Source organism: Microcaecilia unicolor, chromosome 6 (assembly GCF_901765095.1).
Source record: "Microcaecilia unicolor chromosome 6, aMicUni1.1, whole genome shotgun sequence".
NCBI lineage: Eukaryota > Metazoa > Chordata > Amphibia > Gymnophiona > Siphonopidae > Microcaecilia > Microcaecilia unicolor.
This window is the reverse complement of record NC_044036.1, coordinates 183424878-183450847: the sequence shown is the minus strand read 5'-3', so window position 1 is coordinate 183450847 and position 25970 is coordinate 183424878. Positions and strand designations below refer to the sequence as shown.

The 25970-nt window shown below is 43.5% G+C and overlaps 1 protein-coding gene across 1 annotated transcript in view; it reads left to right on the top strand.

Annotated features, from left to right (window-relative positions):
* Nucleotides 1–25970, top strand: part of UBA7 (ubiquitin like modifier activating enzyme 7) — a 411248-nt gene that overhangs the window by 341526 nt on the left and 43752 nt on the right.

Sequence of the window (25970 nt, the reverse complement as noted above, 5' to 3'; positions counted from 1 at the left end):
AATAGCACACAGTTTTACCACAAACAATTGCTCACATAATACTCCATCTGAGTGGAACTGAAAAGGGAGGCAGACATCAGTCGAATAGGAGGGCACTGCTTTTAAACAAAAAAAAAAAGATGACGTAGGCGCTCTCATGCAGAATAGCCAATTAGATACTCACTAGTCCAATCAGAAAAAACGGTTCCACTCAATACGGGCATTCAAACTATAGGGTGCTAGATTGTTCAAATGGAAACTCCATGCTTGCTGTCTTCTCAACAGCAATTTCTGTCTGTCACCACCCCTAATCGGGGGCACAATCCACTGCAGCGTTATACATTTCAAGTTCTCGAATGCACAGCTAAACATGAGGTGGTCTTTTGATGGTGCTTTTATGCCCTTTCAGATGCCCAACATACACTTTATCGCAGGGGCATATTATGCAATAGACTATGTGAAACTCCCCACATATATCCAGAAATGTTTAATAATGCTTTCTGTTATATTACCATCATGTATTCCATTACCATGCAACCCAAAATCCATCTGTAATACCAAATATCTATTCTCTTCTTACTTCCACTATCCATGATGTATTGTAAGCCACATTGAGCCTGCAAAGAGGTGGGAAAATGTGGGATACAAATGCAATAAATAATAAAATAATAATAATAAATAATAATAATTATAGAGAGCAAAATTACAGAGCATATTCAAAAGCATAGATTAATGAGACAAAGCCAATATGGATTTAGTGAAGGGAAATCTTGCCTCACCAATCTACTACATTTCTTTGAAGGGGTGAACTAACATGTGGATAAAGGTGAGCTGGTCGATTTGTGTATCTGGATTTTCAAAAGGAATTTGACAAAGTACCTCATTAAAGACTCCAGAGGAAATTAGAGAGTCATGGAAGAGAAGGTAGTGTCCTATTATGGATTAAAAACTGGTTAAAAGATAGAAAACAGAGAGTAGGGTTAAATGTTCAGTATTCTCAATGTAGAAGGGTAGATAGTGGGGTTCCCCAGGGGTCTGTGTTGGGACCGCTGCTTTTTATCATATTTATAAATGATCTAGATATGGGAATAATAAGTGAGGTAATTAAATTTGCTGATGACACAAAGTTATTCAAAGTCGTTAAATTGCGGGAGGTTTGTGAAAACTTACAAGAGGACCTTACGAGACTGGGAGACTCTAGATGGCAGATGATGTTTAATGTGAGCAAGTGCAAAGTGATGCATGTGAGAAAGAGGAACCCAAACTATAACTATGTCATGCAAGGTTCCGCATTAGGAGTCACCGACCAGGAAAAGGATCTAGGAGTCATCGTTGACAATACTTTGAAACTTTCTGCTCAGTGTGCTGCAGCGGTAAAGAAAGCAAATAGAAAGTTAGATATTATTAGGAAAGGATTGGAAAATAAAAACTAGGATATAATACCTTTGTATCATTCCTGATGTGACCACACTTTGAATATTGTGTGCAATTCTGGTCGCCGCATCTCAAAAAATATATAGTGGAATTAGAAAAGGTACAGAGAAGGGCAACGAAAATGATAAAGAGGATGGAACAAATTCCCTATGAGGAAAGGCTGAAATGGCTTGGGCTCTTCAGTTTGGAGAAAAAACTGCTAACAGGAGATATGATAGAGGTCTATAAAATAATAAGTGGAATGGAATGGTTAGACGTGAATCGCTTTTTAGACGTGAATTTACTCTTTCCAAAAATACTAGAACTAAGGGGCATGCAATAAAGCTACAAAGTAGTAAATTTAAAATGAATCAGATAAATTATTTCTTCACTCAACTTGTAATTAAACTCTGGAATTTGTTGCCAGAGAATTTGGTAAAAGCAGGGTTTAAAAAAGGTTTGGATAACTTCTCCCCCCAAAAGTCCATAAGCCATTATTAAAATGGGAACATCCACTGCTTATTTCTGGGCTAAGCAGCATAAAATGTATTGTACTGTTTTGAGATGTTGCCAGGTTCTTGTGACCTGGATTGGCCACTGTTGGAAACAGGATACTGGACTTGATGAACCTTCGGTCTGTCCCAGTATGGCAACACTTATGTACTTGTGTAGTCAAACTAACAGGTAGTGTCCAATAACAAAGAATATTCTCTCTTGAACCAAGGATCTCTAAACACTGTGGTTTCGATCATATTAGCACACATATTACATGAACCACACATTTTATGGCCCGTATAATGATGATTGACTCTCATAGGAGGGAAAATTGCTGGACATAAGAGTTCTTTCAAATTTCGCCCTCTAAAATGAGTTTGTCTTGTTGGGCAGACTGGATGGACCGTTCAGGTCTTTATCTGCCATCATTTACTATGTTACTGAAAGCAAATCATACAGCCAGTTTCTGAAATTCAGGCAAATAAGTACATAAGTTTTGCCATACTGGGACTGACCAAAGGTCCATCAAGTCCACCATCCTGTTTCCAACAGTGGCCAATCGAGGTCACAGGTACCTAGCAAGATCAAAACAGTACAATACATTTTATGCTGCTTATTCTAGAAATAAGAAGTGGATTTTCCCCAAGTCCATTTTGATAATGGCTTATGCACTTTTAGGAAGCTATCCAAACCTTTTTTAAACCCCTCTTAGCTAACTGCTTTTACTACATTCTCTGGCAACAAATTCCAGAGTTTAATTACACATTGAGTGAATAAATATTTTCTCCGATTTGTTTTAAATGTATTACTTTGTAGCTTGATTGCGGGCCCCCCATTCACATCTACCTGTTCCACTCCAAGGGTTGAGCCAATTGATTGAGCAGATCAGCTGTCTTTGGAATGGCTCCTACCCTGCCAGCAGCAAGAGCAGTGTCTGTCCAGCCTGCCCCAGTACCAGCTGCATTGCTGCTAGGGAACATCTGGTTTGCAAGGGTGCCACGTGATTCATGGGTGTCAAAGAAATCCCATTGTTATTGCTGTCTTCAGTCGAAACCAACTGTGTTTGAACAGAAGAACCAGCCACGCAGGACCCTGTTGAGACTCAAATGTTTTGTAGCATAGCCTACTTCAGTGGAGGGGGTCGAATTGAGAGTAGGGAGTACTTCCCGTATTGTGCCCTTTAGTTTGTCCATAGCACTGACAAGTCCACAGAAGCCTTGCAAAACGCTACTACCTCAGACAGATGGCAGGTATGTCTAACTTCTCAGGCGCTCTTGCCCAGAAGATACCACTAGGTTATCAGGACATTTAAAAGGTAGGCCTGGAGGGGGCCTTCAGGTGGTGGGAGAGTAGAATGGTTGGGGGGGGGGGGGGGAGCTGGTGCTTGGCCAGTGCGAGAGGACCTGCCCTCTTCCGGGGGGGGGGGGGGGGGGGAAATGCCATTTTCAGTTTGTTTCATTTTTGGCCAAAACTGAACAATTTTCTGTTGCTGACACGGTTTTAGTCGCCCTCTATGGGGAGCCAGGAGTCATGAGTACAACCTTGCTGCATGAAGCACACAGAGAACAGAGGCATGAGAAGGCATCCTATCACAGGATTTATAGGCCTAGGACATGCTTTCTGGAACTCAGATACGATCAGTGCCTCATTTCAGATTAGACAAATGTGTCATCAACCATCCCTGCCTGGAGTTCAAGCCTCCGCTCCACCATACAGAGGGGGCAGCCCATAGTAGGCCACATAAAGCTGTGGATTTACCCCAAGTTAATTTAATAATGGTCTATGGACTTTTCCTTTAGGAAGCAGTTCAGACCTTTTTTAAACCCCACTAAGCTAACTGCCTTTACCACATTCTCTGGCAACGAATTCCAGAGTTTAATTACACGTTGAGTGAAGAAATAATTTCTCTGATTCGTATTAAATTTACTACATTGTAGCTTCATCGCATGCCCCCTAGTCCTAGTATTTTTGGAAAGAGTAAACAAATGATTCACGTCTACCCGTTCCACTCCACTCTTTATTTTATAGACCTCTATCATATCTCCCCTTAGCCGTCTTTTCTCCAAGCTGAAGAGTCCTAGACACTTCAGCCTTTCCTCATAGGGAAGTCGTCCCATCCCCTTTATCATTTTCGTCACCCTTCTCTATACCTTTTCTAATTCCACTATATCTTTTTTGAGATGTGGTGACCAGAATTGAACACAATATTCGAGGTGCGGTCGCACCATGGACCGATACAAAGGCATTATAATGTCCTCACTTTTGTTTCCATTCCTTTCCTAATAATACCCATTCTATTTGCTTTCTTAGCTACTGCAGCACACTGAGCAGAGGGTTTCAACGTGTCATCAACAATAACGCTGAGATCCCTTTCTTGGTTGGTGACTCCTAACATGGAACCTTGCATTACATAGCTATAGTTTGGGTTCCTCTTTCCTACATGCATCACTTTGCACTTGCTTACATTAGATGCCCAGTCCCCCAGTGTCGTAAGGTCCTCTTGTAATTTTTCACAATCCTCTCGTGATTTAACAACTTTGATAGCTTTGTGTCGTCAGCAAATTTAATTACCTCACTAGTTACTCCCATCTTTAGATCATTTATAAATATTTTAATAAGCAGCGGTCCCAGCACAGACCTCTGGGGAACCCCACTATCTACCCTTCGTCTGTTCTATCCTTTAACCAGTTTTTAATCCACAATAGGGCACTACCCCCTATCTTCTGGAGTCTTTCATGAGGTACTTTGTCAAACACCTTTTGAAAATTCAGATACACAATATCAACCGGCTTGCCTTTATCCACATGTTTGTTCACCTCTTCAAAGAAATGTAATAGATTGGTGAGGCACAATTTCCCTTCACTAAATCCATGTTGGCTTTGTCTCATTAATCCATGCTTTTGAATATGCTCTGTAATTTTGTTCTTTATAATAGTCTCTACCATTTTGCTCAGCACCGACATCATGCTCATCGGTCTGTAATTTCCCGGATCCCCTCTGGAACCTTTTAAAAATATCGGCTTTACATTGGCCACCCTTCATTCTTTCGGTACCACACTTGATTTTAAAGATAAATTACATATTACTAGGAATAGTTCCGCCAGTTAATGTTTCAATTCTATCAGTACTCTGGGATGAATACCATCTGGTCCAGGAGATTTGCTACTCTTAAATTTGTCAAATTGCCCCATTACATCCTCAAGGTTTGTACAGATTTCATTCAATTTCTCCAACTTAGTGTTGAATACCATTTCTGGCATCAATATTATTATTATTATTAGCATTTGTATAGCGCTACCGGACGCACGCAGCGCTGAACACCTGATACAAAGAGACAGTCCCTGCTCAAAAGAGCTTACAATCTAAATAATACAGGCAGACAAGTATCTCTGCCATATCTTCCTTGGTGAAGACCGAAGCAAAAATATCATTTAATCTCTCCGCTATGGCTTTGTCTTCCCTGATTGCCCCTTTTACCCCTTGGTCATCTAGTGGTTCAACCGATTCTTTTGCTGGCTTCTTGCTTTTAATATACCTAAAAAAAACTTTACTATATGTTTTTGCTTCCAAGGTAATCTTTTTTTTAAAGTTCCTCTTTGCCTTCCTTATCAGCGCTTTGCATTTGACTTGACATTCCTTATGCTGTTTCTTATTATTTTCAGTCGGTTCCATTTTCTGAAGGATTTTCTTTTAGCTCTAATAGCTTCTTTACCTCATTTTTAACCATGCCGGCTGTCTTCCTTTTAAATGGTAATGTATTGGATTTCCTGCATATACTTAACTCCAAAGCTAATATCAAATCTGATCAAATCTGTTATCAAGTGGCCCCAGTACCATTACCTCCCGCACCAGATCATTTGCTCCACTAAGGACTAGGTCTAGAATTTGTCCTTCGCCAGGGATCCACACTAGAGAGTTGCACGGGGACAGAAATCTTACCCACCCCCGCCCGTCCCTGCTGGAATCTTACCCGTCCCCACCCGTCCCCGCTGGAATCTTACCCATCCCCACAAAAATTTAACCCATCCCAACCCGTCCCCACCCGTCCCCGCAAGAATTTAACCCATCCCCACCCATCCCCGTAAGATTTAATGGTACATAAAAGAAAATTCCAGTCAGCTCCCTCAGTCTCTCTCTGGATTTGAGCCACAGCACTGTAGGCAAGGAAGGAATGGAAGTTGGAACACTCTGGTACGCACATGTAAGACTTGTCTCCGATTCACTTGCACTGTGTGCTGAGAGGTCGCCACATGCACGCGCCAGTAGGTCAGGTGACATCTGATTCTCGTGCCTGTGTCAGAGCTGAGGTCTGTGCACCAGCCTGGTAGCAAAGAGGATTAATAGTAACATTGTAAGTGACAGCAAATAGACCTGAATGGTCCATCCACTCTGCCAATAGTCACACTCATGATCAATTCATCATTAAATCAACGAGTGTGATATTATATACTTGATTATGGTTCCTTTCATGTTTCTGGAACAAAGACCACAGAAGTCTATCTGGCCCTATCCTTATGTTCCAACTACTGGAGTTGCCGTTGAAGCCCACTCCAGTCTATTCGTCTTCAGGCTCAGGAAGTCTATTCCAGGCATAAGGTGCCGCGAGGGAAAAGAACCAGATTGCCATGTATGAGACACAGACCATATGAGTCTGCCAGGTATCAGCCCTAGTTCATCACAGCCAGAGTCGCCATCTAAGTGTCACTTGACACATCCACACACATGCAGCCATTTAAGGCTAGGTTTTATATAACTTCCATTTTCTAATTAGAGATCCTCTGTGTTCATCCCACGCCTTTTTGAATTCCATCATCATTTGTGACTCTACCACCTCCTTAACGGAAGACTTTCCATATTTGTGCTGTTAAAGCAAGAAAGAAGAAGAGGAGGAGTAGACAGCACTCAAAGAAATTGGTATTCGGTAGATGAGAGGCTGGTGCAGGTGCAGCTTACACTTCTACGAGAAGACCGCAGAACTGCTTCCATCCCCACGGGAACCCCACAGGAACTGCGTCCGTCCCCGCAGGAACCCCGCAGAGCTGCTTCTATCCCCGCAGGAACTGCCTCCGTCCCCGCGGGAATCCCGCGAACCCCGTTCCCGTGCAGCTCTCTAATCCACACCCAGAAGCAACGGAGAGATGATGAGACCAGCTGTGGTAACACTAGAAACCTTAAGGGATGCGATCCAGGGACTAAATGCTTCTCTCCTTCAGGTATCTAACACTTTTAAAGGGGAAATTGTGGAAATGAAAAAATCTTTTCAAGCATTGTCTGATAATGTGGATAATTACTCTCAAAGAACTGAATCACCAGAGGGAGAGAGAGCCCGTCTACAAAGTTTTTCCTCATTGGCTATCAAGGGCAGAGATATACAATATCGTAAGTTGGAGTACCTGGAGAACCAAAGAAGGAAAAATCTACAGTTTTTGAACTTTCCTAAGTCACCACTTATCTCAGCTCTAGATTTGCTAAAGAAATATTTTAAAGAGGTATTGGGAATCCCGACTGAGGGGTGTCCTCCTATAGTCAGAACCCAATACATTACAGGTATTTCCAGATCTAGTATAGGTCTTCAATCTGGGATGAATTTGACGGAATTCCTAGAAAATTCTCTGGAAGTGATAACAGAAAAGACTACCCTTCTAGTGACATTCGCATTAGAACCAAACAAAAACAACGTGTTTTGAATTTATTTTTGTCATATGAATGCAGATTTTTTGGGTGTAAAAATTAAAAATTGTCCTGATCTGGCTAGGGACATGCAAAAAAGAAAGACAGAATTCTTGGTTTTAAAACCCAGAGTTCTTAATTTCGGTGGAACATTTATGTTAAAATTCCCTTGCAGATGTTTAATATCGTTCAATTCAAATAATTATGTACTTTTTACCTCAAAAAAACTGATGGAATATATTAACTCAAAGGAGGGAGCTTTAGATATCTTGGCTCCACCTAATAATTAATCGCTATATGTCGGCTGTGAGCACTAGGTTCTCATCTGCCCCATTGATTATATAATTTTGTTTTTCTGGTATTCTATTATTTCCTAGTACTTGGATCTGATATTGTGCACAAAGTGGAAATGATTTATTACTTCAATTTAGTATTATATTTTTTTCTGTAAAAATATTGCGATTGCTTGAACATTTATGTTAATACTAGTAAAAAAGGCCCGTTTCTGAGACCAACGAAACGGGCGCTAGCAAGGTATTTGCTTTCTGCAATTAATGTTTTGAAAGGGATTGTTAGGATAAATGTGTTGTCACGGAGAGCGTGTCTGTGTGTGTGTGAAAGTGAGAGAGGGTGGGGCGGACTGGGAGGTTGGGTGAGAGTGTCTGTGCTTTTGTGATATTGTGTGTGTGTGTGTCTCACAATGACAGGGGGACGGGGTGGTGAATTGAGAGGGTGTGGCAGGGGGCTTGGAGGGGGGTCAGCGTTTGTGGGGGTGAGGGGTTGGTTTTTGCCCTTGTTGTTGCTGGCTCGTATTAGTGTGGTGCTGTAGTGTGGTTTTCTTTTTTTTTTATTTTGGTTTAAAGGGGGGGTTGGGGAATGTCCCATGCTGGCAAAGTGGGAGGAAGTGGTGGGTGTCTTTGAGGGTGGTTATTGTTGCAGGGGTGATATATATACAGTGCGTTTCTTCTAGTGAAAAAGGTGCTGGTACTCAAATGCCGGGCCACCCTTCAGGGGTAGGGTGATCACTGAGGGACCCACCCCACAATAGCCATGCCCCCTGCAACCAGTCACAGAATCTATGATAAGGCAGAATTTGTGTGTAGAGCCTGAGCTTTTTCATTAAAACTTGGGGATCATGGGTCAATTTTAGCAGACAATTGAAAAGGTGCCGGTACTCAGTACCGCCAAGTACCCCCTCAAAAAAAGCCCCCTGCCACACCCTCTCAGTTCTGTTGGAATGTAATTGTATTTTTACATGCATTGCCTGTCACCTATTATTTCTCTGTGATTACTCTGTGACCTCTGATGTGAATTACTTAGAGAGGTCACACTGCTATGCAACTTCCTGTGGGGGTTAGACACAGCAGATGCAGCACATGGAGCACATGGAGCTCATGATCTCTCCTAACCTGAGAGGATCTATGGTGGTGTGAGCATCCATTACCATCTAAGCACATGGAAGGAGCTGATAATACAAATGTATAGTAATATGTATATATAAGCCTGTCTGATTATAATCTAACTACAAACTGTGAGTAAACAGATGTTTTGTTACTTCAACTTTAAAGTGACTCAGCAGTGAATTATTCAGGGGTGAATGAGAGAGAGATGAAGAAAGAAATTAACATTTCTAAAGCTGAAGCTGTGTGTACTAAAATCTGCTAATTATTTACTACAAATAATCCAACAAAAGGGTTATGGGCCCAGGGTCCAGGAATTGAAAAAGAAGAGAAATATTACCAGGCAGAAAAAAAAGGCCACATTTTTTCTCTTAAGTTTTAAAGGAAAGATTCAGTCTGTCTCTCTCTCCCCCCACACAGCAGACAGAAGGCTGAGGGAAGAAATTCACCATTGTTCTACTCTCTCAAGGTGCCTAAATTAACTGAGTTTAATTATCAGAAGTGGGAACTAAGATTCATATGTCTCCTTCGAGCAAAAGGATTAAATATATGCTTAGACCAAGACAGAACAGCTGAAAATATGGCTGAATGGGACAATGCAAACTATTATGTGAAGTGCATGCTTTTGGAAGCTCTCTCAGAGAAACAAGCCATATTAGTGGAGGGAAAAGATACACCAAAGGACATTTTATATAAACTGAGAACTATGTATGCAACTACATATGCAAAGAAGCAACCAATTTGGTTGGCAGAGTTGAATGAAACCAAATTAAGGGATAAAAGTAAATGTAATGATCACATTATGCATCTTATGTCTTCATTTCAAAAGTTAGAACTTTCTGGAATTCCCATGTGTGATGCATTGAAAAGAGCATTTCTTTTTACCTCACTATCAAAGAAGTTTGATGTTTTTAGGTCTGTAAATGAGGCCATTGAAGGGCAATCTTTTGAACAGGCAACATCAAAACTAAGGCAGGAATGCATAATAAATGATTCTGAGGAGATGTGTTCTCAAAGTCAGTCAGAGAGAAATGAAACAAATTTCTTGGCAAAGAACAGAGGAAGGCGGAGCTATGGGAAAACTCCACCCAAGGGCAAGCTGATTTGCTACTCATGTGGAAAGGAGGGACATGTATCTAAATGGTGTAAGGAAACACAAAACACTCCCTCTAGCTCACCTAAGCCAATGGAACTAAAGAATTTTCAAACCAGGAAATGTATGAAGGACAAAGATAAACACAAGGGCTTTCTAATGGCAGAAAAATCTTTGACTATGGTAAATAATAATTCAAATGAAAGTACTTGGATTTTGGATTCGGGGAGCACATGCCATTTAACCAATTGTAAGGATTTCTTTCAGGAAATGTGTCCAGAGGAAGGTATTCTTAAAACTGCAAACGCAGGGACTGCTAAGATCCAAGCAAAAGGTATTGGATTCTTAAAATGCAAAGTGTCTAATGAAGTTAAAGAAATTCCTGTAAGTGATGTCTTGTATATTCCCCAAGCAGTTTGCAATATGCTTAGTGTATCTACATTAGATAAGAAGGGATTTGTGATTCATTTTGAAAACAGTAAGTGCACAATCTCTAAAAATGATGAAGTGTATGCTGAAGCTTTTATGCATAATGATGTTTATAAGCTGAACATTTCAGGTGAAGCCTCACATATGGCGCAAGTAAGGAAGAATGATGGTAAATGTAGTCTGGAAATCTGGCATCGCCGCCTGGGACATCGTGATTCTAAGGTGATCCAGGATCTTTACAGTAAGCAACTAGCCACCGGCATTCAGATAAGTGCAGATGCTGGTAAAATGGAGAAATGCATAGACTGTGTTACTCAAAAGGGTGTGAGACCCTCATTTCCTGCATACACAGGAAATAGGAGTAATAAAGTACTGGACTTAATACACAGTGACTTATGTGGACCGTTTAATATCCCATCATTGGGAAATAACAGATTTGTGCTAATATTCTTGGATGATTTCTCTAGATATTGTGTGGCCTATTTGCTGAAAGAGAAAAGTCAAGTCACAGACATGCTGAAGAAATACGTAGCCATGGTGAGCAATAAATTTGAAAGAAAACCAAAGGTTCTTCAGACCGACAATGGTGGTGAGTTCACTTCACAAAGCATGCACACATTTCTAGAACAAGAAGGCATTCAGCATATCACAACAGTAGCTTATACACCAGAGCAAAATTCTGTTGCAGAGAGAAAATTTAGGTCACTTGTGGAAATGACCAGATGTATGCTGTCAGATAGCAATCTCCCTAAAAGACTATGGGGGGAAGCCATTCTCATAGCAGTGTACCTACAAAACAGAATGCCAACTAAAGGCGCTGAGCGCACACCACATGAGACATGGCATGGTAGGAAGCCAAACCTGTCACACATAAGAACATTTGGAAGTACAGCATATGCTCATGAACCAAAGCAAAGAAGGCATAAGCTGGATTCCACAACAGAAAGGGGCATTTTAGTTGGCTATGCTCCAGGACACAAAGGATATAGAATTTTGAATCTGAAAACTGGCATTGTTGGCATAAGACATGTTACATATTTTGATGAAAACAAAAGGGTTGATAAAGGCTGGATTATCCCAGATGAGCCTTATCATCCAGAATATGAAACTAGAACCATAATAGACATGCCAGTGTATATAAATGCCATACCAAGGCAGATGTCTGAAAGCAACTCATCTGTATCTAACGAGGAACAGGCAGAGGAAACAGACACAGAAAGGATCATTGAAGAAGACAGTACAGTTGGAGAAGGGGAATCAATTGGAGAAGGACTCTCAGATTTAGAGGATGCGGAAAGGTCAGACCAACCTGTTGTCAGACGCTCATCCAGGGAAAACAAAGGTGTTCCACCCCCAAGACTGTCTTACCTAACAAAGTCAGCAGAAGCTCAAGAGCCCTTAACATGGGATGAGATTGAGAAAATGTCAGCAGAAGAAGCTGCTGAATGGCATAAAGCTGCACAAGAAGAAATTGATGCATTGGATAAAAATAATACTTGGATTCTTACAAAATTACCTCCTGGCAAGAAAGCTATAGGATGCAAATGGGTATTCAAGTTAAAAAGGAATGCACAAGGAAAAGTGGAAAGGTATAAAGCCAGATTAGTGGCAAAGGGATATCTTCAAAAATATGGAGAAGATTTTGATGAAGTGTTTGCACCTGTAGTGAAACACACGACAATAAGAACACTTCTGAGCATTGCAGTCTCAAAAGGCATGCAAGTCAACCACATTGATGTGAAAACAGCGTTTCTTCACGGAGATATAACTGAAGACTTGTACATGGAACAGCCAACAGGTTTCATAAATACAAAACAAAGACAGCTAGTGTGTAAATTAAACAAAGGTCTTTATGGATTAAAGCAAAGTGCAAAATGTTGGAATGAAAAATTGCATGAAATATTGACAAATTTAGGATTTAAGCAAGGTGAAGCAGATAAATGCTTGTACACTAGGTGCAGAAATGGACAATATGCATACATTTTAGCTTTTGTTGATGATCTGCTCATTGCAAGCAAAAGTGAGCAAGAGTACAAGGACATTGTAAAGTGTTTAAACCACAATGTTGAGATAAAAGAACTGGGTAATGTGTCATACTATCTTGGTATAGAAATTGAGAAACAAAATGATGGTTCTTATCTTCTAAGCCAGAAGCAGAAAATAAATGAGCTTATTGAAAGTTTAGGTATGCAAGATGCCCAAGTTGTAAGCACTCCCATGATCACTGATTTTCTGAAGGATGAAACAGTAAGAGAACCTTTACCAGATAACATCCAATATAGATCAGCCATAGGTAAGCTTTATATCTAGCTACCACATACAGGGCTGATATAGCAAATGCAGTAGGAATTTTGAGCAGAAGGGTCAGCTCACCTACCAAATCAGATTGGACTGCAGTTAAAAGGATGGTAAGGTATTTAAAGGGTACCATTGATTGTAAATTAAAGATTTCAGCCAATAGTAATCCAAAACTAATATGTTACTGTGATTCAGATTGGGCAGGGGATCATTCTGATTATAAATCCACAAGTGGATATGTGTTTATGTATGGAAATGTACAAATTTCATGGGCCAGTCATAAACAAAGTATTGTGAGTCTGTCTTCTACAGAAGCTGAATATGTGGCCGCATCGGAAGCGTGCAGAGAACTGATGTGGATTGAAAAACTTTTGCTGGATTTCGGAATAGCTGAACAGAGACCAATCCAGATAATGGAAGATAATCAGAGCTGCATCCGACTGTCACAGAATGACAAGGTTCAGTCACGCACCAAGCACATCGCAACGAAATACCACAACGTGCGAGAGTTGGCAAAAGAAGGGGTCATCAGTCTACACTATTGTCACACCAGTGAGATGACAGCTGACATCATGACCAAACCGTTACCCAGAGAACATTTTGTGAATCTGCGTATAAAGCTTGGACTTTGTATGAATAAATAATTGCATGACAGTTATGCATGAGAAGGGGTTTGTTGGAATGTAATTGTATTTTTACATGCATTGCCTGTCACCTATTATTTCTCTGTGATTACTCTGTGACCTCTGATGTGAATTACTTAGAGAGGTCACACTGCTATGCAACTTCCTGTGGGGGTTAGACACAGCAGATGCAGCACATGGAGCACATGGAGCTCATGATCTCTCCTAACCTGAGAGGATCTATGGTGGTGTGAGCATCCATTACCATCTAAGCACATGGAAGGAGCTGATAATACAAATGTATAGTAATATGTATATATAAGCCTGTCTGATTATAATCTAACTACAAACTGTGAGTAAACAGATGTTTTGTTACTTCAACTTTAAAGTGACTCAGCAGTGAATTATTCAGGGGTGAATGAGAGAGAGATGAAGAAAGAAATTAACATTTCTAAAGCTGAAGCTGTGTGTACTAAAATCTGCTAATTATTTACTACAAATAATCCAACAAGTTCACCACCCCACACCCCCCACCATTGTGAGACACACACACAACATCACAAAAACACAGACAATCGCCCCCAACCTCCCAGTCTATCCCACCCTCTCTCACTTACACACACACACACACGAACTCTCTCTGTGACACACACACACACTCTCTCACACACACAATCTATCTCTGTGACACATGATCTTTCACTCTCACACACACAACCACCGCCCCCCTCCCCCCCAAAGCCCCGCTAAAAAACACTCACACACACATACACTGATGCTGAAAACAGAGAGATGCTCTCTCTCTCTCTGTTTTCAGGGGGTACTTGGCACTGAGGTACTGAGTACCGGCACCTTTTCAATTGTCTGCTAAAATTGAAAATTGTGTGTGTGTGAGAGAGTGTGTGTGTCACAGAGAGAGTTCGTGTGTGTGTGAGAGAGGGTGGGGTAGACTGGGAGGTTGGGGGCGAGTGTTTTTGTGATATTGTGTGTGTGTCTCACAATGGAGTGGGGGTGTGGGGTGGTGAACTGAGAGGGTGTGGCAGGGGGCTTGGAGGGGGTCAGCGTTGTTTTTTTTTGGGGGGGGGGGGTTGGCCATGTTGTTGGTGGCTGGTATTAGTGTGTTGCTGTACTGTGTTTTTTTTGTTTGTTTCAAGGGGGGGTTGGGGAGTGTCCCGTGCTGGCAAAGTGGGAGGAAGTGGCGGGGGGCTTTGAGGGTGGTTATTGTTGCAGGGGTGATATATATATATATAGATAGATAGATAGATAGAGAATCTCTCCATGTTCCGCATCAGTGTGAGTGTTTTTTTTTTTGGGGGGGGGGGGTTGTGTGTGTGAGATTGAAAGGTCATGCGTCTCACAGAGATAGATTGTGTGTGTGTGTGTGTGTGTGTGTGTGTGTGTGTGTGGAAGTGATAGAGGGTGGGGGTGAGAATCTGTGTGTGTGTGTGGAGTTTATTGTGTATGTGTAACAATGTTACAGGGAGGGGGTTGTATGGTGAACTTGGAGGGGTTGGCTGTTGGGTTGTGTTCCAGGGCCGTCCCCCCCTCTCTCCCTCCGAATTTCAAGGCCGTCCCTCCCTCCGAGTTCCAGGGCCATCCCCCCTCCCTCGCTCCGACTTCCAGGGCCGTCCCCCTCCCAGTTCCAGGGTCCTCCATCCCTCGCAGTTCCAGGGTCCTCCCTCCCAGTTCCACAGTCCTCACTCCCTCCCTCCCAGTTCCAGGGTCCCCCTCCCTCCCAGTTCCAGGGTCGTTGTCCCCACCTTCTTCCCTCCCTCCCTTCCAGTTACAGGCCCCCTCCCTCTGAATTTTAAAAGTCATCTTGACTTACCTCGTCGGGGTACGGCGGCCGGCAGCAGCAGCGGTAAAATGCGTGCAGACTCAGCCCTTTTCTCTCTCATGTTCTGTTTCCGCAAGGGCGGGACCAGAGCTGAGAGAGAGAGAAGGGCCAAGCCTGCACGCTTTGTTCCGCTGCTGCCGGCCGCCGTAACCCCGACGATGTAAGTCAAGATGACTTTTCAAATTTGGAGGGAGGGTGCCTGGAACTGGAAGGAAGGGAGGGAGGAAGGGAGGGACCACGACCTTGGAACTCGGGGGGAGAGGGTGGGGTCCTCCAGGTCCATTGGCGAGGGGGGAGAGTATGGGGGGGTTCAGTGGTGACTCTCGAGGGAGTCGGTCGGGGAGGAGGGGGAGAGCGGGGGTCTGAACTCGGAGAGGAGAGGGAGGTCAGCGGGAGTGTCCATCGGGGAGGAGGATGAGTTAGAGTGGGCGGGGGACAGGGTCCAGCGGCAACTTGGGAGGGGCGAGGGAGAGAGCACTGCGTAGCCGGGGGGGGGTGGTGGTTTCCGCGTGTGTCGCTGAGGGGGGTTACCCGGCGGTACCGGCAGTGTTGAGGCCGGTTGTCTTTATGTTTTGGAGAAGTTTGGGCACGTGGGTTCGGCTATTCTTTGAGTTAGTTGGTGTGCCTCGTGCTGCTATCCTGTGGTTGGTCAGTGCTGCTTGTGACGAACCCGGAAGCACGCTGACATCAGGACAGGAGATGCATACAGCGTTACAGGCAGCATGAACCCTTCAAGGCTTCACTGCTACGGAGTCAGCTTCAGAACGTTGGAGGTGCTTTTTATTATATAGGATATGTAAATGTAAAATAAAAATATATTGAAACCAGAAACTATAATTTTTCCTTCTCTTGGCTCCTGTACCAGCTGCTCCATAAAGCAGTCCTTGATTTTGTTAAGGAATTTTACTTCCCTAACATGCCCCGATGTTAAATTTCCCAAGTCAATATCGGGGTAATTGAAATCACTCATTATTATTGTGTTGCCCAGTTTGTTAGCCTCCCTAATTTCCAATAACATTTCTACATCCGTCTGTTCACCCTGGCCAGGCGGACGGTAGTACACTCCTATCACTATCCTTTTCCCCTTTATGCATGGAATTTCAATCCATAAGGATTCGAAGATGTGTTTTCTTTCATGCAGAATTTTCAATCTATTTGATTCAAGGCTCTCCTTAACATACAATGCTACCCCTCCACCAATTCGATCCACCCTATCGCTACAATCAGGCCCATCAGGCCCCTATGATGAAGGGAGGAAACCTACCACAACAGAAAGGCTTTTCACTTCCTCAACATGCAAGTAGTTTGCAATGCCCTGAGTGAAAGAACAAATGGTTTTTTCCCAGATTCTCAGATTTGCCATGATGCATACATCCTCTGGAATGTACGACAAGTTTGAGAGCAGCCAGATCACCAGCAGTTGGTTGCTTGGTAAGCCCCGCATTACCCTACATTGTCACCTCTAGAAGCTTATGTTATGAAGACCCAGTCAGGAGCAAGGAGAAAGTGCAGATGCTCAAAATGGGACAATGAGTAGTCATAGGAGTCACACAATATGAGAAAGTTTATTAAAAATAACCCGACATGACCGTGTTTTGGCAAGCAGTTAATCATCTGTTAATGTACAACAAGGATTCTCATACAATGTCAAGATCCACATTTATGCCAATGACATTTTGTTAGTCTTTCTCCAAAATCCATCCAATGTAGACCTTTCTAATTCATATTTGTTTAAATAATATAGATTCTTGGCTCACTGCTAATCACTTGGTCTTGAACCCCTCGAAATCTGTTGCTCCTTCACTTCAAAACACACCTCTTCAGTTAGTTAGGTACCTTAAATACTTAGGTGTTTTATCCCTAACTGTCCTTCAGTTCCCATATCTTTTCTAGAGTCAGAGCCTGCTTTCATTAAGTCCGCTTTATCAGTTCCCTCTGTAGTTACCTAGATGATGTTTCTGGTGCTACTTTACTACACTCACTGGTTTCCTCCTTTTTGGATTATTGTAAAATTGTCTACTCAAGTCTTCCAAAAGTCCTTCTCAAACGGCTTCAAATGGTTCAAAATACCTCTGTCCGTTTACTTTCTCACACCCACGGTCTTCCACCATCACTGGCTTCCCTTACCTTTTCACATACAGTTTAAGACTCTTACTTTGGCTCACGTGGAGGGGCATAATGGAACGGGGGCGCCCATCTCTAAGGACGTCCGGCAAAGGGGCAGGGAAACCCGTATTATCGAAACAAGATAGGTGTCCATCTTTCGTTTTGATAATATGGTTGGGGACACGACCTTAGAGATGGTCATCCCCGGTTTTCGGCCATAATGGAAACCGAGGATGCCCATCTCAAAAACAACCAAATCCAAGCCCTTTGGTCGTGGGAGCAGCCCCAGCATTCGCAGTGCACTGGTCCCCCACACATGCCAGGACACCTATCGGGTGCCCAAATTGCTCCCAGGTGCATAGCTCCCTTACCTTGGGTGCTGAGCCCCCAAAACCCACTCCCCACAACTGTACACCACTTCCATAGCCCAAAGGGGTGAAGGGGCCACCTATATGTGGGTACAGTGGGTTTCTGGTGGGTTTTGGAGGGCTCACATTTACCACCACAAGTGTAACAGGTAGGGAGAGGGATGGGCCTTGGTCCACCTGCCTGAAGTGCACTGCACCCACTAAAACTGCTCCAGGGACCTGCATACTGCTGTCATGGAGCTGGGTATGACATTTGAGGCTGGCATAGAGGCTGGCAAAAAAAAAAAAAAATTTTTATTTTTTGAGGGTGGGAGGGGGTTGGTGACCACTGATGGAGTAAGGGGAGGTCATCCCCGATTCCCTCCGGTGGTCATCTGGTCAGTTTGGGCACCTTTTTGAGGTTTGGTCGTGAAAAAAAATAGACCAAGTAAAGTCGACAAAATGCTCGTCAGGGATGCCCTTCTTTTTTCCATTATCAGCCAAGGACGCCCATCTCTTAAGCACGCTCCAGTCCTGCCTTCACTATGGCTCTGACATGCCCCCGTGAACTTTGGTTGTCCCCGCGATGGACTGCAGTTGAGGGCGCCCAAAATTGGCTTTCGATTATGCTGATTTGGGCGACCCTGAGAAAAGGACACCCATCTCCCAATTTGTGTCGGAAGATGGGCGCCCTTCTCTTTCAAAAATGCCCCTGATAGTATTATATTCTGGTCATCTTTCCTACCTTTCTGCCCTTTCTTCCCACTACATTCCGTCCAGGATTTTGCATTCAGCCTTGACCTTTTGATTGACTATTCCAATCTTGAATCAGCCTGTCACTCAGCTTTCTTTTGTGTTGCCCCCTCCCTGTGGAACTTATTATTATTATTATTTGTATAGCGCTACCAGACGCACGCAGCGCTGAACACCTGACATAGAGAGACAGTCCCTGCTCATAGAGCTTACAATCTAAAAATAATACAGACAGACAAGACAATTAAGGGCGAGGGAAGTACTAGGTGAGAAGGAACAAGGGGAGGGCAATTGAGTAGTGGCTAGGAGCCAAAAGCAGTGGTGAAAAGGTGGGTTTTCAGCATAGATTTGAAAACAGATAGAGATGGAGCTAGACGTACAGGCTCAGGAAGTCTATTCCAGGCATAAGGTGCCGTGAGGGAAAAGGAACGAAGCCTGGAGTTAGCGGTGGAGGAGAAGGGGGACGTCAAGAGAGATTTGTCCAGTGAGCGGAGTTCACGGGGAGGAATGTAGGGAGAGATGAGAGTGGAGAGGTAATGGGGAGCTGCAGAATGGATGCATTCAAAGGTCAGTAAGAGAAGTTTGAATTGTGTGTGGAAGCGGATAGGGAGCCAGTGAAGTGGCTTGAGGAGTGGGCTAGTGTGGGTATAATGATTTTGGCGGGAAATAAGTCCTGCTGCAGAATTTTGGACAGGCTGGAGAGGAACTCCACTGTGAACAATCTTATTCCTGATTTCAGGTCTTTCATAAGACCCAGGCTTTTCCTTTCCTCGCCCCTTATTGATCTGATTCTGATGCCCGTCCTGGAGCAGATCTATCACCTTTTCCTCCTAGCTGTCTTTTGTTCTCTGGTATTCCTGCACTATTTTTGTATGTAGTTCCTTTCCATTGTTTTGATTTGATTGTACATCGCTCTGATTTAAACTAAACAATGGTATTGTGCTAATGAAAATAAATCCTGCTTCACTTCTTCTAGAATCAATTTTAAAAACAAAGATGCTGAAACATGAATGTGAAATTGCCATTTTGAATAGGTGCCTACTTTTCTTTATAGTATATTCTCCAATCAGGCACCCACTAGGTGTCTATATATGGGCACATTATTATGGAATTCCCTCCACAAGACTAGAAATGTTCTCTCCTATATTCTTGTTTCCATCGGAATGGCCAAAGAAGGCTTTTTTTATTTTATTTTAAAGTGCTGTTGTTTGTAAAAAAAACGAAAAAAAAAAAAAAAACATAATAGGTGAGGAGGTTTTTATGCTGAAAATGAAGAGTTTCTCAGCTCTGAAAGTGATTCAGCCCGGAACTCTTGGAGGCTTTTCCTGTCACCTTATGAGTATTAGAGCTGTTATGCTTGGAATAAACTTCCTGAGCCCTTACGCCAAGCCCCCTTCCCTGCCCATCTTCAAGTCTTTGCTTAAAGTCCACCTCTTCAATGCTGCGTTCGGCACCTAACTCTTACCTTTCAGGAAATCTAGACTGCCCCTATCGGACTGACTGTTCACTTGTCCTTTAGATTGTAAGCTCCTTGAGCTTCTATGTTAAACTGTACAGCGTTGCGTAACCCTAGTAGCGCTTTAGAAATGTTAAATAGTAGTAGTAGTATATTATTTGGGGTTAGTAATTCTTAGACTGTTCTGCAAATTCACCCACAAAAGCATGCATATACTAATGCAGGCAGAAACATGTGTATGTACCTTCCCACCACACAACCTCCTGTTTCATTGCACAGTGCAGCAGATGCAGCCATTCTTTCATTTGTACAAGGAAGGTCATGTTCTGAGTGAACCTCAAGTTCCTGGCAAGGATCATACCATTGAAGGAGGACAGTTTATTTCCAGCTGCCAGGAGGTGTTGACATCTGAAACAGATGTGTTCCCGGTGCGAACTTAACCATTAGGAAGACTAAGGGGGGGAGGGGAGAGGGAGACTGCAAAGAGCAGCTGCAGGTCTTAACGGCCACACAAACTCCAAGAAATATCAAATGCATCCTTTCACTCACAGGGCAGGCAAACGGTTTTCAAATAGTCCTTTTATTCATGTTGATGACTTTTGGAAAATGCCCTTATTATATATTAGCAACCACTTTCAGACCACTGTGTAGGAAAAGGCATGCAAAGATTACGAGAAGGCATAACGATTGATACTGACAAATTGCAAGCGATGGCAAATGTATCAAAAGAAAACAAGGCCAGTCTAGCTCAGCATCCTGTCTCTGGCAGTGACCAGTCCAGGCCAGTAGGAAGTACCTGGCAGATCACAAAGAATAGATCAATTTCTTATAGCTCCCTCCCATGGATAAGCAGCAGCAACATGGTGAGTGGAGTGGAAGGAGACCGTGGCCACTGCATGTGGGCCTGATGGGAAGCACAATGCTTTCACTGCAACAATAATATAGCAAGCGTGCAGGTCCCGTGAGCCCATGCCCACTATAGATCTCGCTGGTCCCAGTCCCCCCTATAACAGGAAGTCTATATGAAGAAGGGAACAGGAATGTGGCAAAACCTTGAGTACACTCATGGGTTCAGAGGCCACACATGCTTTCTGTTTTAATGCTGCAGCTTGCAGACGCTGAAGTACTGGCTAAAGATATCCTAGGGGAGATGCTTGGGAGGGGGGAGTGAATGCCAAGTGGCATAAGGAGATACTGGTGGGGAGATGAGGCATTGCTGAGGGGGTCTAGGATTCAGGGAGATGGAGGGAGATAATGAGATGCTGAACAGAGTGCCTAGCAGATAAGGAGTTGCTGGGAGAGAAATGAGGGGAGATGCTGGAGGGAGAGAGGGGAGAAAGAGAAAAAATGTGGAAAAGGTAACGGAGAAGATGCTAAGGGGAGCAGGTAACACAGGGGAAGAGGGAGATGTGAAATGCTTGGTGGAGAAAGGAGATGGGTGGTGTTATTTGGGAAGAGAGCGAGGCTACTGGATGGGGACAGAAAAAGAGGGAATGGGCTGAAGGCTGGAGAAAGAGTGGAAATGCTGGCTATCATGATAGAGACTTAGGAATAAAAGACTGGGAAAAGGGAGAGAGATGGGAAAGTGAGAAGGCTGGGGATAGCATAAGAAAGTGGGGAGATGGGTTGGAAGTGAAATGAGAGAGAGAGATGGAAAATAAAATGTGGTAAAAAGAGGGAAACTGAGGATTGGATGGTGAAAAGAATAGGCAAAATCCAATTGAATACAGAACCAGAAAAATAAATGGAAGAGAACTGAAAAAAGGAAGATAATGTCAGAGACAGAGAGATGTAGAAATCCATGGCACACCATGGTGGCCAAACAGCTGATCAGAGCTATAAATTGCATGGGCGCAAGCAGGAAGTGTGAATTAGAGAAGCTCTGGGCCTGCTGAGTGGCCCGCTGTGCTCTTCTGCTGGCAGCTGATATTGGGTAGCAGCAGGAGGGATGAGATACACACACAAACATCGGCCACAGGCACCAGACATTCACTATATCCTTGTCCACGTGGTTAATAATTGTTAATGAATTTCTTCTTTAGCAATTTGTCCAACCCCCTTTTTAAACCCAGCTATACTAGATGCCTTAACTACATTCTCTAGCAATAAATTCCATAGCTTGATTTTTGCGAACTGAAAAACTGCTTTGTCCAGTATGTTCTAAATTTGCTACCTGTCAGTTTCATAGAGAGTTCTGGTATAGTTTTAAAAGGCATAAATAACTGCTCCCTATTAACCTATTCCACTCTGCTTAAGATTTTACAAACCTTTTAAAAATATATTTATTTTTATTATAAAATACTGAATTCTGTCTAATAATCACCCACCATCTCAAATGAGTAGCCTAGTGGTTAGTGCAGTAGACTTTGATCCTGGGGAACCGGACTCTCCACTGCCCCAGGTACAAATAAGTGCCTGTATTATACCATGTAAACCGCTTTTGAATGCAGTTGCAAAAACCACAGAAAGGTGGTATATCAAGTCCCATATTACCTTTCCCTTTCCCCCTGCTTCAGGATCCAAAACCCCTGGAAAATTTGGTTTTAAAACCAAATCAAGATTTCCCCAATTATTACCTCTCCCCTCCCTTGGAATTGCTCTCCTCAACCCTCCATCCCCCACCTGAGATGACTGGCTCTCTCTTCTTACCTCATCTCAAGGTTTTGGTGCTGGGCCGGTGCTGAGCCTTGAGGATCTGTACATGCTCAAGGCCCTGCACCAGCCCAACAGCATAACCTCAAGACGAGGTAAGGAGAGAGGTCCGGTCGTTGTGGGGAGGGGGGATGAGGAGGAGAGCAATGGTCTTTCCATTTTTGCACAGTCTCCATGCTCAGGTCAGCAGAAATCCAAATATTCCAGTTTTCAAACTTACAAGTTGTCGGCTGCCTGGCCATTTTTAAAACATAATCCACTTCAGTGAAACAAAGTAATTTTACAATGAAAGCCTGTGGTGGAAGGTTGGGATTAGGCCACAGGTGGAGTTCTCGGGGGGCCCTCTCATATCTCGAATCTTGGAGGTGCTGGTGATTCTAGAAAGCATGTGCTCAGTATTTTATAGATGAAATGCCCGGGCTTAGAACCTTCCATTCCTTCAGTATGCCATGTATTCTAAGGTTTGACTGTCTATTCCAATTTTCCAAGTCCTCAAATTTGGACATCAGCAGCTTCAGTTGTTTGGATTGGCTGCTGTCGGGGACAGGATGCTGGGCTTGATGGGCCTTTGGTCTTTCCCCAGTATGGCATTACTTTGTACTTATGTACAAGTCTTTCTTCTGGCCCATTTTTCGAGTCTTGAAGTTAAGACTCTAATTTGGTCACCATCATGTCAGCAGTCTCCATCTTAGCTGATCTCAATTCTTGAAGAACAAGTGCAAATACATCTTCTGATTTGTTTGTCCAGTTCTGAAGGGGTCTGTGGGTAAGCACTTCTGGCAGATCTCTTTTCAACTAGAGCCCTAGGCTCCGGGGCCTTGCTCACATACATTTTTCTAATAGTAGTAGTGCTCTTCATTTTAAGCACCCCGGCATTCTAGCAGCTCCGAAGATAGCTTCCAGCCTTTTTCCAACTCTGTCGGGTGTCAGTGGTACCAAAAACCCAAGGTGGACAATAGGGGGATACGGAGTGATCTTACATGTATCTGCTCAGCATGGAAGCTCAACCCGAAGTCCCAGTTTTTATGATTGTCATTTATTTTGTAGATTTCATACTCCTAATGCAGGCATCCACCAAAATGCGACCACGTTGGGTCCTTTTTGCAAATTAAGGCATCTTTTCTGTCATACTGGTGCCTTGTGCTTTATTTATTGGGAATTTTTTTTATCTTGGATTCCTGTTTCCCCTTGACCAGGACCTGTCTGTTGACCTCCAGTTCTACATTCTGACAGTTTCTTAACACAGGAGGCAGGATACTGTTCCTCTCCTTTGATGTTGAGGATGAGAAGCCCTCAGTGCAGAGCAAAGCCTTGTTATAGAGAGCTCATGTCTGCCATAGGAAATAACATTATAATGGGGAGAAATCCAACAGAGAGCACAGACATTTCTTGCCACCCTGTATAACTTTATATGACCCAGGTCACTGAAATGCCCTGGTTTAATGGATTTGGCTCTATTGATTATGGTTTGGTGGTTTTTGCTGCAGGAGTACCACTTGCTCTGATACTGTGTAAAGTATAATGAGGGAATGAGTATGTAAATATCTTTCCATTTTGGGAAGTAGCCATAGGGGTGTTATTGAAATGTGATGATTTCAGGCAAAGGCATATAAGCCCTAGTTTGTGAGGGAAAATTACCCTTTGCCTCCTTCTCTGCCAAGTGCTCAAGAAGGAGCAGAGGACTCCTGAGAGGCTGGGTCCCAGGTTCCGGCCTAGTCACTGGACAAAAGAAAAAGTTGAGGGGTTGCAGTTGTTCACCTCTTTCATCACAGGAAAAATCAAGGATGTGTTTAATGTCTTGGGACTGGTGGTGTGGGAGACCACTGGGGAAGAGGATATAGGCTTTATTCCTTGACCCATGACTGGTAGTGCCTGGAGGAAAGAAGTCCCTGGAATTTGAGGAATAAAGAGTTCTACCCCTGAAACCCCATTGTGACAGGATCAACACTTAAGAGTCAGAGAGATTGGCTTATTCAACTAGGGTCTTAGCTGTGGCAAGGATTGCCTGACAAAACTGAAGAAACTAGTAACCCGACAATCAAAGGTAAATGCAGGTGCTAGAGGCCACTAGCACCCACATTTATGATTGTAGCCTCGATCATCACGCAAACAGTGCCCACACCCCTTAATACCGCAGAGCTCATTTAAATTAGATTAAAATGAGCTCTGCTTGTATTCTGTCCCTATGATCAGAGAACATCGCTCTGATTGTAGAGGCAGAATAGCACCTTAACCCTACACAAGCTCAGAGTTGGCGTTAAGGTTTAAGGCTCTGCTTCTGTAACCCCCCCCCCCCCTTCAGAGTCAGGCAGCCTTGGCTGCCACCTTGTCCTGGGGGTCTATTGGATCCCTGGACCTCCACCATTGCTCAGTCCTAGTGGCCTAGTGCCCCCCAAGCCCCCACCCTTCCACCAACAATCCCCCAAAAATCCCTGGAGGCCCAGTGGGCTGCTAACCCAACCCCCCACCCATTCTAGTGGTGTAGCAGCCAAACCTCCCTCCTCTTCTAGCGTTGCCTTCAAAATGGCGGTGTCATATAAGGGAGGTTTTGACAGCCCGGACCTGTCAAACAAGTGCAGGAGGATTCTGCCTGACCATATGCTGAGACACAATCCTCCCGCACTATTCCCCTATGATCTGAGCTAATAGTGTGCGGTCTCACCATGGAGCAATATATGATATTCCGCTCAATATTTAACCAGCCAGGAACGGCTCCTGGCTGGTTAAATGGCACTTCTGGCTATCCATCAATATTCAGCGGGAAAGAGCTGCCTGCCTCCCGCTGAATATTGTTGGTTAGCGTCTTTGGCTGGTTTCAACTTAAGCAGCCAGCACTGAATATTGAATTGGCCAGTTAAGTTGAAACCGGCTAAAAATAAACCGGATAGTCAGTGCCAGTCACCAGAAATGGCCTAGGGAGACAGGCCAGCTACCTCCCGTGGTGTGAACATTGGTCCCATTCTGTTTTATTTTCTGTTCCTTCTCTAATAATTCCCAACATTCTGTTTGCTTTTTTGGCTGCCACCGCATACTGAGCAAAATATCTTAATTCATCGTCCGTGATGACACCTACATCCTTTTCTTCAGCGGTGACTCCTAATGTGGAACTAAGCATCGTGTAGCTATAATTTGGGGTTCTCTTCACAATGTGTATCACTTAGCACTTGCCCACATTAAATTTAATTTGCCATTTAGATGCCCAGATCTTCCAGGCTTCTAAGGTCCTCCCACAATTTCACAACGTTGAATAGTTCATTTCATCTGCAAATTTGATCACCTCACTCAGGAGTCCTTTTACCAAGCTGCGAGAAAAAGAGCCCTGCGGTAGCTGTTTTTCCTGCATGCCAGGGCCATTTTTACTACAGCAGATAGAATGCCGCCCAAAAAATGGCCACGTGGTAAAATAACCCTTATCGCAT